General features: G+C 47.7%; 1 protein-coding gene across 1 annotated transcript in view; it reads right to left on the reverse strand.

Moving 5' to 3' along the window:
- Positions 1–15,327, reverse strand: part of LOC106814260 (pleckstrin homology domain-containing family A member 1-like) — a gene marked incomplete at its 5' end in the record, with an annotated part of 39,584 nt that overhangs the window by 16,051 nt on the left and 8,206 nt on the right. The gene's annotated exons all lie outside the window — the stretch shown is intronic.

Raw genomic sequence — 15,327 nt, forward strand, 5'->3', positions numbered from 1 at the left:
GCGTGTCGTTTCATTTCGTATTGTTAGCAGTTGCGTTTCGTTTCGTTTGCGTATTGTTACGCGCTTGCCGTTAGCGTTGGCTTGGATACCCAGGACAACGCGACGGCTCGCCCATTGTTTGTTTTCATTCGCCGTTGTGCGCTGACGCCGCCGGCGTGGGAGGGAGTGAGGGTGGTGGCTTGAGAAGGCGTTTTGGAATAAAGAAAGGATAAATGGCTAAATAAAGCACACAAATGTATTCTAAGCTGAGCCAAAGTCGCGGAACAGCACCGCACATGGGCCCCACGCGCACACGGCCCGCACACGCCCGACGGCGGCACCAGTTGCGCACTGCGACACACGCACACGCCACGCACATGTAAATGTGCAGCCGGCGTGCGTGCGGTGTACTTAATGTTGTTGCAGAGGGAGCATTTGCAAGCGGCGTTTTACAGGAATTATCTGCAATAATAGGCGAAGCAGAGTAAGAGAACAGTAAGAGCTTTGTAGTAAATACATTCGTGTTTATTTTAGCATTATTTTGTTTATTGAAAACGGCTCCAAGTGCCTGTGGGGCTGGAGTAGTAGTGTGTGATCGGGGGGGGGAGCATCACCGGTTGCATTCCGGCCGCGCGTTCTGGCCCGGCCGACGCAGCGCGTGATTGTGTGCTCGCCCGTGGGCGAGCGCACCGCGGGTAAAACTCCCCGCCAGTGAATGGCCTGCGATGACCCGGACGTCGGACGGGGCTGATTTACTGACTGCCGATTGCGGGCAATGATGAAAGAGAGAGGGAGTCAGGTGAGACAGGAGACGAGACGAAGACTGAGAGAGAGAGAGAGAGAGAGAGAGAGCAGGAGAGTAAGGGTGTGGAGTGGGCATGAAGAGGAGAAGGGGAGCAGAGGAGAGGAAAGGTAGAGGGCGCGGAGGTGGGAGGCGTGAAAGGGTAGATGAAGAGGAAGGGAGAGGCAGAGAGGGTGACGGAAGGAGAGGAGAGAAGGGATAGAGGGTCGGAGGGGACAGGGGAGGGGGCGGGGGAGCGGGAGAGAATGTGTGAGAGAAGAGAGAAGAGAAGGGGTGAGCAGGCGATAAGGGGGATTATAATAAATTAACAATAAATGTAATGTAAGATGTAAATAAAAAATGTAATAATAATAGAGAAAGAGTGATGAGAGAAATACGCGAGAGGCAGGACAGAGAGAGGATGAGAGAGAACGCGCGGATGGAAGGAAACGAGAGCACGCCTGAAGAAAGTCTGAGGGGGGGGGCCAAGTGCGTTCCCGCCATCTGCTCTCCCGGACAGACTGTTTTCTGCCTGTTCACACTGTCTATATCTTATATAAGCAATCTTGAAATATTCACCGTGGAAATACCGGCCAATGCGACACTATATATGGCATCTATAACTATGGGGTTCTGCCGTTGACACAACATCTATACGCGGACTCACGCACGTCTATAATATCTATGTCCTATATATTATACGCCTGTATTGCCTCTTCCATACACACGCATGCACCCGATTTTCTTTCTTTTACGTCTTTAGAAAACACATTTATTGCCATTTGAGTATTGTGTTGCTAGGCGTTCGTACAGGTAAACGGCTGATGCCGATGTTGGCCTGAATATGAGTAACTACAAAACTATTCGCACGAAATGCGCCCGCAGGGAGCTATAGTCATGCGGTCCGTGTCATGTGAATTTTCGTATGAACGATGTCCATGATGATTAGCAACGGTTTAATGTTCGTTAGTGTGATCATTAGTCGCCGCGCCTGGTCGAATCGAATGCCCTGCATTCCTAAACAACAGCCGCGATTCTTAAGCACGTACTCGCCAACAATAGCACGCACTCGCAACAAAGCAGTCAGCACTTCGCTCAGGTGGTTAAAAACAATAAGTTTTTATATACTCTCCTGGCTATATGTATGTGGATATGGATATGGATATGGATATGGACGTGGATAATATATATATATATATATATATATATATATATATATATATATATATAGTACTCTCTCTCTCTCTCTCTCTCTCTCTCTCTCTCTCTCTCTCTCTCTCTCTCTCTCTCTCTCTCTCTCTCTCTCTCTCTCTCTCTCTCTCTCTCTCTCTCTCTCTCTCTCTCTCTCTCTCTCTCTCTCTCTCTCTCTCTCTCTTTCTCTCTCTTTCTCTTTCTCTTTCTCTTTCTCTCTCTCTCTCTCTGTCCCTATCCGTCTCGCTCTCTCTCTCGTTCACTCCCCCACGCGCGCTCTCTCTCTCCCCCGCACAGATGTTACCAAGGCGATGGCAGACAACGGCGAATTCCGTCTTAAAATGCCATAGCGCTCGGCCGAGCAAACACCGTAACTTTTTAAATGCCACACGACAAATACAAAGGACGCATAATTCATTGTCGCGCGCGGCTTTCAGGCCGGAATTCCAGCAGGAAGTCAGTAACGAGCAATCCGCCTTTAAATGGCAAGCCGCGACGTCTGTCGTCGGGATTTAATATACCATGTAGTTTTCAAACCGGCTGAATGTAGCTATGTCAGAGGTTAGAGTTCGTGGAAATGACTTACTATATATATATATCAGCCCCATGCACGCACGCACACGCACACGCACATACGAATAAACGCATGTACATACGCACACGCGCGCTCGCACGAACCTAAGCCCGAACGCCTGCATACACACACGCACGCACGCGCACATGCACGCACACGCACGCGATACACGCGCACACGCGCACACACGCACGTACGCGATACACGCACACGCGCACACACGCACACACGCACGCACGCGATACGCGCACACGCGCACACACGCACGCACGCGATACACGCACACGCGCAATAGCCAGGAGTATATAAAACTTATTGTTTTTAACCACTCCTGAGCGAGTGCGTGCTATTGTTGCGAGTGCGTGCTATTGTTGCGAGTACGTGCTTAAGATCCGCGGCTGATGTTTTGGAATGCGGGGCATTCGATTCGACCAGGCGCGACTAATGATCACACTAACGAACATTAAACCGTTGCTAATCATCCTGGACCATCGTTCATACGCATTCACATGACACGACCGCATGACTATAGCTCCCTGCGGCGCATTTCGTGCGAATAGTTTTGTAGTTACTCATATTCAGGCCAACATCGGCATCAGCCGTTTACCTGTACGAACGCCTAGCAACACAATACTCAAATGGCAATAAATGTGTTTTCTAAAGACGTAAAAGAAAGAAAATCGGGTCATGCGTGTGTATGAAGAGGCAATACAGCGTATATATATAGACATAGATATATAGACTCCGTGAGTCCGTATAGATGTTGTGTCAACGCGAACCCCATATATAGATGCCATATATAGTGTCCATGCGGTATTTCCCACGGTGAATATTTCAGATTCTTATATAAGATATGACAGGTGTGAAAGGAGAAACATCTGTCGGGAGACAAGAGGGGGAACGGCACTGCCCCCCCCCCCTCAGACTTTCTCAGGCGTGCTCTCGTCTTCCTTCCATCCCCGTCTCTCTCATCCTCTCTCTGTCTGCCTCTCGCGTATTCTCTCATCACTCTTTCTCTATTATTATTACATTTTTATTTACATTTACATTACATTTATTATTTACATTTTTATATCCCCCTATCGCTCTCACCCCTTCTCTTCCTCTTTCTCTCACACATTCTCTCCCCTTCCCTGTCCCTCCGACCCTCTATCCCTCTCTCCTCTCCTTTCCTCACCCTCTCTGCCTCTCCGCTTCCTCTTCATCTACCCTTTCCCCCTCTTCCCCCCCTCCCACCCCTCAATCTACCCTCTCTCCTCTCCTCCCCTCTCCTCTCTGCCACTCCACACCCTTCTCTCTCTCTCTCTCTCTCTCTCTCTCTCTCTCTCTCTCTCTCTCTCCTGTCTCACCTACTCCCTCTCTCTCATCATCGCCGCAATCGGCGTCAGATCAGCCCGTGGGTCATCGCCAGCATTACTGGCGGGATTACGGTGCGTCGCACGGCGGAACAAATGCGCTGCGTCGCGCCGAGCAACGGCGGGGAATGCAACGGTGATGCTCCCCCCCCCCATCCACCACTACTCTCCACCCCCAGGCACTTGGAGCGTTTCAATAAACAAAATAATGCTAAATAAACACGAAATGTATTTACTACCAAAGTCTTACTGTTTCTCTACTCTCTTTCGCCTATTATTGCCGATAATTTCCTGTAAACGCCGTTCAAATGCTCCTCTGCAACACATAAGTACACCGCACGCACGCCGCTGCACATTTACATGTGCGTGCGTGTGCGTGTGCGCGTGCGCATGTGCGCGTGCGTGTGGGTGTGCGTGTGCGTGTGTTCGCGACTTTGGTAGTAAATACATTTTGTGTTTATTTAGCATTATTTTTTTTATTAAAACGCTCCAACCACCACTACTCTCCACCCGGCGGCGTCAGCGACACGCAATGAAACAAACAATGGCGAGCCGTCGCGTGTCTGGGTATCCAAGCCAACGTAACGAAGCGTAACAATACGAAACGAAACGAAACGAAACGTAACAATACGAAATGAAACGAAACGTAAAGTAACAACACGAAATGAAACGAAACGAAACAAAACGAAACGAAACAAAACGAAACGAAGACGCATTCCTCACATTTCTCCCCCTCACGTTATGCCCTCTTTTTCGCACTCGCACGCTCTCTCACCCTTTCTTCCACACACACGCACGCACACACGCACGCACACACACACACACTCCACCACACACACACACACACACACAGCACTCACACACACAACGACACACACACACCACACACACGACACACACGCACACACGCCACGCACGCACGCACGCACGCACGCACGCACGCGCGCGCGCGCGTACGCACGACCCGCCTCGCCCTCGTTCCACGTATGCCGGATATGAAATGGAATTTTCACATACGCGCGTGCGCGTTACGTATGTGACATTGTCGCGACATGGATACACGGGGGATTAGTAGCCGAAATGTCGTGTACTACATACGGGCCGATGACGCGTCATCATGTGTCATCGCACGCAATCACACGTCATCCATCATAGTCATACATCATCACACGTCATCACGCGGCCTCATGACTCACGCGAAATGACGTAACACAGTAATCTGCAGTACATAATTACGTATATACATATATATATAAACTATATATATATACATATTATTATTATTATATAAACTATATATAGTAAATGCAACGTGTGCCCATGGAGGGACATAACTGATGACTGAGGCACGTTTAGGGTTACAATTAGCTCTAAGGCCAGGTGCAGGAGTAGAGTTAGTGAAAAGGTTAGGAAATCATAGTCGCAATCCTATACGAACCAGTTAGCGCTGTTAGAGAATTACAAACAAGAGCAGGGTACCCTACGAATAACTTTTAGCGGACGTTAGTGAAACGCGGCGGGCTGTTACGCGAAGAGAATCGGAGTAGCATGCGCAAGGGTGTAGCTACCTAGCGGCACGGTACTGCCACTCCCACATACTCATGGTTACCAAACACAGACATTCCTGAAACGCGCAGAATATCTCATACAATGCGCCGTGGGCCGTCTATCCTCTGCTCTCTCTCTCTGTCCTGTTCTGCTCTGCTCTGCTCTGCTCTGCTCTGCCTCTGCTCTGCCTCTCTCGTCTCTCGTCTCTCTGTTCTCCTCTCGCTCTTTCCACTCCCCACAGCGCGCGCGCTCTCTCTCTCTCTGCTCTGTCTGTCTGTCCGCTATCCGTCTCTTCCTCTCTCTCTCTCTCTCTCGTTCTCTCTTTTCGTTCTCTCTATTCTCTCTCGCTCTCTCTCTCTCCTGCTCTCTCTCCTCCTCTCTCCTCTCTCTCTTCTCTTTCTCTTTCTTCTCTCTCTCTCTCTGGTCCCTAATGCCGTCTCGCTCTCTCCTTCGTTCACTCCCCACCGCAGCTCTCTCTCTCCCGCACAGATGTTGAACCAAGCGATGGCAGACAACGGCGAATTCCGTCTTAATGCCTATACCGCTCGCGAGGCAAACACGCGTAATTTTAATGCCACACGACAAATACACAAGGACGCATAATTCATTGTCGCGCGCGGCTTTCAGGCCGGAATGTCCCAGCAGGAAGTCGTACGACGCATCCGCCTTTAAATGGCAAGCCGCGACGTCGTCGTGCGGCATTTATATACCATGTAGTTTTCAAAACGCGGCTGAATAGCTATTCAGAGGTTTAGAGTTCGTGGAAATGAACTTACTATATATATTATATATATATATATAATTATAAGTCAGCCCCATGCACGCACGCCACGGCACACGCAATACCGATAAACGACGTAAATACGCACACGCGCGCTCGCACGAACCTAAGCCCGAACGCCTGCATAACAGCAGCACGCACCGCGCCGACATGCACGCACACGCACGCGATACACGCAGCGCCGTCACACACGCAGCACGTACCGCACACGACACACCACCGCACGCACGCGATACGCGCACACGCGCACACACGCACACACGCACGCACGCGATACGCGCACACGCGCACACACGCACGCACGCGATACACGCACACGCGCACACACGCACGCACGCGATACACGCACACGCGCACACGCACGCGATACACGCTTGTTCCCCGATGTTCAAACGAATCCCGGCGACATGACTGAGAAATGAAGCAGTATATCGACGTGATAACAGGCCGACGTAAGTGAACACGCCGGATTACGTCTGAAATGTGCGCGCAAGGTCGAACCCGCCGGCTCGAAGTGTAGACCGGTACAACGTCTCTTCACAACATCGTTAACAGAATCGAAGCAGAGACACGACACCAGTCTATACGCGAAGCGGCGACCAGTTGCGACGTGATTGATACCGACAGCTCGAGTGCGATACCAGCGCCGCACAGCGGGGGAGTCCTGAAGGGTCCTGAAGGGTGCTTTCACTGATCGTCGGATCTGCGTCACACCTAGACGTGGGTATTACACGACCGAAGGCTGGAGCTATTATACCTAGAAATATACCTGGAATCCCATGTATACGCCTGGGGTGTGGATCTTTGCAGCGAAATCCGATATGTCCAAGCTAGTGGCCCGTGTAGCATTTCCTGTTGGGGGGTTAGGGGCACGCGCGAGACGACACTACTACGTGATTAATTATACGCCATCAGGAATCACAAAGACCATCATGTGTAGTGCACGCGGCATGCGTGCACCCCCAATACCAGAAGCATTCATCAAAACTTGCAAAGTTCCCGTGCTGTTTGTTACACGAGCGTAGTTGTCATTATGCACTCGTGTTAGCTATTGCTTTGCCTTGAACCGTAGTAAGATACTGCAACCCGAGACTTAACTGAGCTTCAACTGAGCTTTTGAGATAAAAACTATATATCATATATAGTATTACAGTGAATATTATATATAACATATATAATATATATATATATATCTTTTCTCTTGCCGTAGCCGTTTTAATATATGAACGCATTTCAGGGCTGCATGCGTACAGATTTGCCACAACCCAATAACGACACGTAACAAAGTCAGTAGCAGTGAGATGTTCTTTTCAGTGTTCTTCTAGGACTAATTGAGTGAACATATGCAACTGATCAGTGTTTGTGAATGTGGGCAATGGAAGTACTACTGTAATGACACTGACTTTAAAACTGACTGTAAAAACACAAACAAGTATATTCATCTTTGCATTTTACGTCCACCGACTCACTATTTGATGAACAATATTGCATTGCTCACTATTTGATAAACAATCTATATAGATTTTCCATTTATAAAATAATGTATATCAGGACTAGCCTTAATTTGCTCCTGAATCACTGTAGATAAATAAAAATAATTCTTTTCATCGTTGCTTTCCCAATGCCTAATATCAGTCATATTTTGTACCAAGACTCGACTGAAAATATAATGCATTTTAATGTGCTAAATCTCATAAACGTTGCAGCATCTTTTGTTTAAATTCACACTCGCAGCTAGCAAGTGGTAACAACAACAATCACAGGTTATGATTTATATGTCAGTGACGTCTGCAGTTTCGCTAGAGCAAACAGTGAGCGTGCAAACAAGTGACAAATGTGTAGACAATGCAGAACCAGTTTCCTTCCCCTCGCTAATGCGTAGACAGCGGCCAGTTAAAGTTCTCCTTTAATTTTAACGCGTGAAATAACCGTTGAAATATGGCTGCACGTTCTGAATCGATTACGTGTCAGAATTTGTGAACTGTAGGAGCTCCATGCTTCATCATCGGCCATGCTTCATCATGCGTTAGAAGCGACAGCCGCACTCAAGCTTTCACAACTCGATCATCGCTCACGAACCAAACGCGATAAATTTAACAGAGAACTGTTTTTTAACAATGTCCCCGAGCAAGCCGTCGGTTACTCGTGACGCCTTACGTAGAGCTTACGTTACGTCGTTACGTATAGAGCTTACGAACCCATTTAAGCGTGTATAGACGCAGTAACGTATACCCATCCATCCTCACTATAGAGGTCTGGTTTTTAGACCTTGCAGTAAAAGGCGTTTTAGCAGAGAACAACGGGAAATGAATCATCGGGCACATGATATTTTCGCATTTAAAATGACAAGGAATTGCAGAGAGGGACCGGAATAGGTTACGGTTATGTGTTGTTGGTTTTTTCGATTTATTTTACCATGACTATTCCTAAATTATCTTCTTCGCACGACATACCTAAATATCACGAATTCACGATGCGCATTTAATCATTTTAAGAAAAATACAAAGCCTGTTATTAAGTTGTATTTCACGTACACATTGAATCTATACGTATACTGCGGATACTACCCTATAATATCTATAAGGAATACAAACCTTCAATTTAATCAAACGTACCTTTACAGTATATGTAGAGAATATAAGTCATGCCAACGCATGTGTCATTTACTACACAGAGCATGTATGAGTCAATGAGCATTTGAGCATATATAAGGACTATTAATCTTCATACTCTACACATGTAAATTAGCAGAGATAGCAGATACGGCTAAGGTTTAGATATATAACTAATCTATATACCTACCTAACTAATATGTACCTACATCTAATCCACCTCACCGAGTTGTACTAAGGATAATGAAAAAAGCCAGACCGCGGGAATTAGCAACAAGTCATGTGCGCGTGGGTACACACTACACAGCCATTCAGTCATTGCTAATGATTATATCACAGCGGGGCAGACTAGGGGGTCAGTGACATTACGTAGTAGCTATAGCCACCGAGGTCTGTCTGCTGTGTATAGCAGCAGCAGCAAGGCAAAACAGCATAAGCCTCAGTGAAACAGCTTTCCATCGTCCCGGGTCGGATTAAGTAAAGAGGGAGTGGGAGGTAGAGGGGAGTAGAAGTAGGTGGGAGATGGAGGACGATTAAGAGCGAGAGTGGGAGAAAGAAGGGTAGGTGGAGAGGAACGGGATCGTAGAATGTGGATAAAGGGGAAGGGGAGGGGAAGAAAGGGAGAAATGGAAGACGAGTTAGAAGAAACGGCGGAGAAGGAATTCGACGCGCGGGAGAGAAAGAGATAGTGGGATGGGAATGAGAGGGAGTATAGGTGTAGCGGTTACATGCAAAACGTGATGTTTCCCAATAGCTTGTGAAATACCACAAGTGATATCGTTCGGACAGCCGCAATAGCCGTCCGAGTACCTGTTGTATACGACGTTTTTTACACACGCGGTCCCTCGAAAAATATCCAATCGACCGAGACCTTCTTTTTTGCATGGACGCTAAAATTACAGTAACGCGCGATGATGTTATTCAGCAGTTTCCTAAGCAAACCGGTTTCAGAGAAACGTGTCGGTGTATCAGCGCGCATGCGTATTGCCACGGGAAACTTTAATTAAGGTAAAGAATAAAAGTTGCCGCATTGTTGACAACACTGCCATGTTGGTTTAACAGTAGTCGTAAAGGCAAATTAGGGAGCTGTAGATTACTCTATGATCTATTAGTGGGCTGGTCCGTGGATGGGTGTGAGGGGGTACAGAAAAATCGGATCGAAAGTAAACATATTTTGCGGCTTAGAAAATTCATTGTTGGACCCAAGAAGCGGAGACAAAGTACACTGCTTGTTCACTGCTGCCACCTGTCGGATATTCTCGATATCAATCGGTTTTAAAACACATCACACCACACTCTGACTATTATAGTCCCATATATAGTCCCATCAGATTTTTTCCTAAACATTCTGGATAATGTGATACCAAATTTTCCTCAGGTATACTGTTTACTGTATTGAGCATTATCCTTCGGTACAGTGTTTGTTATGCAATCGTGCTTCTATCTCTCAGATTCTCAAACAATAAGCTACCTCAACCATACGGTCTCTCACCTCAACCACACGCATGCACACGCGCGCGCACACACACGCACACGCACGTACGCACAGAGATCGCACGCGCACGCGCACTCTGTTCGATAATCATTCTGCTGAGTAATAATTACTGCGTACACCTAACCCACCCACACACGTTCATTACTGCCAGTAACGGCAATCACGGTATCTAGTTATTAGCTATGCACCCGTGCGCATTTGCCAAGGTTCGCCGCCTGTAAGTGCTGTGTGCTGGCCGGAACGAATCGCACGAGAACTTCCGCCGGTATATCATTTCCTAGATTCGACTTCCGCTTCTGTGTCATTTATCCATGTGCTCGTGATACAACGGACACAACAGGAAATAGAGACTGTCAACAATGTAATGCAACTGAACCGTGGTGAGTAACGCCCAATGCAGCTACACAGTTCATATATATGTAAACACAGAAAACATGTGAACAGGTAATTACTGGTTTGAATATAACTTCCCGTACCCAATGAATGAAGTAATTACTAATTAAATTCAGTCCTAAATTGTTTTCTTGAGATTGCAACTGCGACAGTGTAAAATGTACATGATAACAACTCATCTGTTCGATATATTTAGAGGGGAAATATGCAAGACGGAAAATTGGTCATATTCTGGAAGTGCTTACTATTACGAACTAAATATTACAAGATCACGGGGGGGGGGAGACAGGGGGTGAATCGTAAGGAGAATGAAACGGTGAGGTAAACGAGAGTGAGCAACAGACGGCGCGAGAAAGAGAGCGAGAGAACGCGCGAGAGAGAGCGAGACAGAGAGCGAGAGAGAGAGAAAGCGCGAGAGGGAAAGAGAGCGAGAGAGCGAGAGAGCGAGAGAGAGAGAGAGAGAGAGAGAGAGAGAGAGAGAGCGAGAGAAGGGGTAGAGAGCGAGAGCGAGAGAGAGAGAGAGGTAGAGAGCGAGAGAAGGGTGCACGCAGTGTAAAAGGTGCAGAATAGTAGATGTGGCCGATATGGGGAGAAAGAGGAGGAGATGAGGAAGAGGACGAAGAGAAGGAGTTCGGCTAATGAAACTAGAAGATGAGAAGTGATGGGGAGGTAAATGAGAAGAGCGACGATGAAACAGCAGCATAGCAGATAGTGTGAAGAGAGGCGAGTGACCGCATAGAAGAGGAATGTGGAAGCAGGGATGGGAAGACGTAGGAGAAGGAGGATTGAGCAGGGGAAAAGGTTTGTGTTGTGGCAGGAAAGAAAACACTGACGAAGTCATTGACTTTGTAATTTCCTTTTCGCATTGCACAGTTAACCAACGTTTACTCTCTGCTACCAAGGAGGAGCGTGTTGACAACTTTTCTCTTACCGCTCACATTCAAAGTTGGCAAAAATTAATGTAAACGCAAGGAGTGAAAATAAAAGAAAGATGGCTGCTGACCTTACGAAACTAATTCATCGCTATCCTGCCATCCATATGTGGGCCATATATCCTCCCTAAAATAGAGCTCCCTTCCTATCTGCGCACTTTCTCTGCGCCCGGAACCAGTTTACCGGCTACTGAGCTCAGTTATTAAGCCATCAAAATAACAAATCAAGGCGAAACGGGCCGCAAACCGGCGGGCGTGATCGCCCGCGGGCGCTGGGTCTGCTGCGATTACCACACGAGAAATCAAGACGATACTACCAGAAGTAGATAATAGGGAACCCCCTAATAAGGGTTCCCTATTATCTACTTCTGATACTACGTAAACCCCCCTGAACACGTTTATTACGCAGCGCCGCCGCGGCTACAAAGGTCGCGCTATATGACGACAGACAGCAATCGTCAGCAGCAACGACACGAGCTACGGCGGGTGAAAAGCTATCCGAAGTCGAATATCCTCGAGTAAAATATAAGCTTTTTATCGCGAAGAGTAAGTCGGCGAATGTAAACAACCGACTACGTAACTTTACGCTACACTGTAGAGTTACGTAGTCGGTAGCCCGACCAGGCTGTGCGACGGATTTTCTATATACAATAGGTATTCTAACCCTAGCAATACCGTTTCTTGGAGCTACGTAGTCGGTTGCTACACTAAGCAATGCGCGAGAAATATATGGTGGCGGCTACGGAGTCATGGTGGGGAATAATGATGGTTGTCACGTAATAAATCAGATAATGCCATGCGATGAGTATGAACAGACCAACTCTCCCTTTAACTAAAATGCAAAACAGTTCGTATATAGACGCCTGCTGGGCTAAACTCCGCAGCGGCAACAGCTAAAGGAAACTTGTGAGACGAGAGTGACAAAAACTGGTGCACCATTATCCGCTTAGAAAGGAGGAAAAGTAATAGGGAGAAGCAGAAGAAGTTTGACATATGGCATTATGCATATAACGAGTACACGGCATGTGCGCGCGTAGAAGGACACGCGTACTGGCATGCAGGGAAAGCGCGTGCTAGTAACTACATGAACCCACAACCAGTGGTGTAGTTAGGGAGGCCAAAGGGGGCCATGCCCCCCCCCCCTGTTGATCCGAAAGTAAAAAGAAAAGAAAATAATTGTACTACTAAAAAGAGAATTGTCCTAGTCAGAATGAAGGCTGTAAATGTACTCAAAGGGGTCTCAAATACCATCTCCTGCGATCAACATTTTAAAATTTGCCGTGAAGGACCCCCATACCCCCCCCCTGTTTTTCACCCTGCCTGTTATATATCTTCGGTAGCATGCAGAGAACACACGAACAAAATGTCGCCTTTATGCATGGCGCCTGAAACAAGATTGCAGAGCCTGAGAGGTGCGTGGAATCTAGGTGTGGAGAGGGTGGAGAGGAACCTATTAAAATATTAAGTCATCCACCATTTGCGCAGTTCGCTATTTTTTGCCCCCCCCCGTTAAAAAATTCTGGCTACGCCACTGCCCACAACCCATTACAAAGCAAAACAAGAAGACAGAGCCTAGATGATAGAATGGAGGAGAAGGAGAAGGAAGGGAGGAGAATGAGCACATTGAGCAAGAGGAGGAGCGGAGGAGGCGGAGGAGGATGAGCAGGAGGGGCGGAGGAGGAAGATGATGAGCAGGAGGGAGGAGGAGGAGGAGAGGAGCGGCGGCGGCGGCAAGAGGAGGCGGACAGGAGAGACGAGCAGGGGAGTAAAAACAGGCGGGGAAGTGGAGAAGAGTAGGGGACGAAGAGGACGAGAAGTTGTAGGAGGGGAAGAGCAAAGTAGTAGTGGGAAAAAGTGGGGAAAGGTTTAGAGGGACAGAACCAGAAGAAGAGTGCGGGGAAAAGGAGAGGCACCAGTAGCAGGGAACGGCCCGAACAGGTAGAAGGAAAGGGTAAGGGGCAGCAAAAGAGCAGTTATCATCAATCTTGTCGGTTTTTCTCGCAACACTAAGGCCCCGCATCCCACCTTCCCCTGCTGGCTGCCGATAAACACTGCAGCCATCGATCATTCCATCCCAAACACTCACACGCACGCGAGTAGGCGCCGCAGCCACAGCGTGTGAGATGTACCATTACAACCTGGCAGCAAAGCGACCCCTCTGCAAGCAATGCTAAACCCTACACCAATGTACCAACAACCCCCCGCATAAACACTCTCTCGTCCTGCAAACACTCCTCGGGGAAAGTTCACGAACACATCCCAGCCACTTTCCCCCAGCGCTGGGAAAGTCAAACACTGCGCGGCCAGGTGAGTAAGCTCTGAGGTACAGGTGTAGCAGGGCAGCCTGCGTGCGCGGTCATAGCTACGCTGCGAATTTCTCACCGCGACAGTCTGTTGTTGACACGAAATGTGCACACAAGACCACATATAGGGCCAGGACATGGGAGTGTGAATTGGCCGATAATGCAGCGCCAAAGCGCGGGTATATATATATATATATAAACAGGTAACATCGCCACTGCCTGCCCGCGGGCAAAGAAAAACACCAACTACAACAACAGATCAGGAGTTACATACACGTCAGGAATAGATAATAGGGAATTATATAGGGGATCCCTATTATTATCTACTCCTGATACACGTACTACCGGTCCGGCAAGGAGAAACATCCAGAAACACCCCAATAACTAAAAATCCCCCTATTTTAACTTCGCATAGTTTCACTACTAACCCGTATCCCGAAAGGATAATATATATAATCGCCTTATATATTTCCAACGTTAACCTTGAGTTCTTAACCAAATATACGCCAACAAAACCGATCATTTACCAAATACGAACTTAAGTAGCCTCCATTGACAGCCACGCACTCCTATCAGCCACCGACTACAACACTCACAAGGACATGGTCCGCAGCGATACAAGTCGTAAACGCATCCATTCAAGCTCCCGTTTAAACCCGACCTGACTATATAAATTCCTGCATTCGCTGTCGGCTTGTGCGTATAAGGAGGCAGTAAAACGTGCGCCGACCCACACGGGTAATTATGCTGGGCTAGGGAGGGACGACGGACCCACGACGTGGACTCGTCTGCCGATGTTCGTATAGGTGCGCCACCGACCACCACCGACTTTACGAGCGGAAATACCGCGTATTTATTCGAGTGCGTTTAAATGAACTCGAAGTAACTCCATTCCTAGCATCACTCCACACGCAACGGTCTGGCGGTAGTCCGAAATCACCTTAAGGTGTGTGGACTGAACCTACTTCGCTTCCAGTTCTATAATTATTTCCCAGGCAACTTCCATTCCTTATATCGTGGCGGGGTTGACATACATATTTTTGGCAGTCTTAGAATTCGGAGCAGTTTAACAGCAACTAAATCGCTACAATTTTTTTTGGTAATGCTGTATAAACATATACTATGAACACACTTACACTAGTAACATAACCCCTAAGTACACTGAAGGGTCTTACAAGATCATCGGTACATATGTTAGTATAATCTGTTCATGTGCGTATTACATTATCCTTTGTAGGTGGAAATTGGGAGCGTACGTCGCATGCACTGCGAAGATAGGCGGTAACTCATATATCGCTCTCGCTCTCGCTCTCGCTCTCGCTCTGTCTCTCTGTCTCTCTGTCTCTCTGTCTCTCTCTCTCTCTCTCTCTCTCTCTCTCTCTC

Source organism: Priapulus caudatus, unplaced genomic scaffold (assembly GCF_000485595.1).
Source record: "Priapulus caudatus unplaced genomic scaffold, Priapulus_caudatus-5.0.1 Scaffold894, whole genome shotgun sequence".
NCBI classification, from domain to species: domain Eukaryota; kingdom Metazoa; phylum Priapulida; class Priapulimorpha; order Priapulimorphida; family Priapulidae; genus Priapulus; species Priapulus caudatus.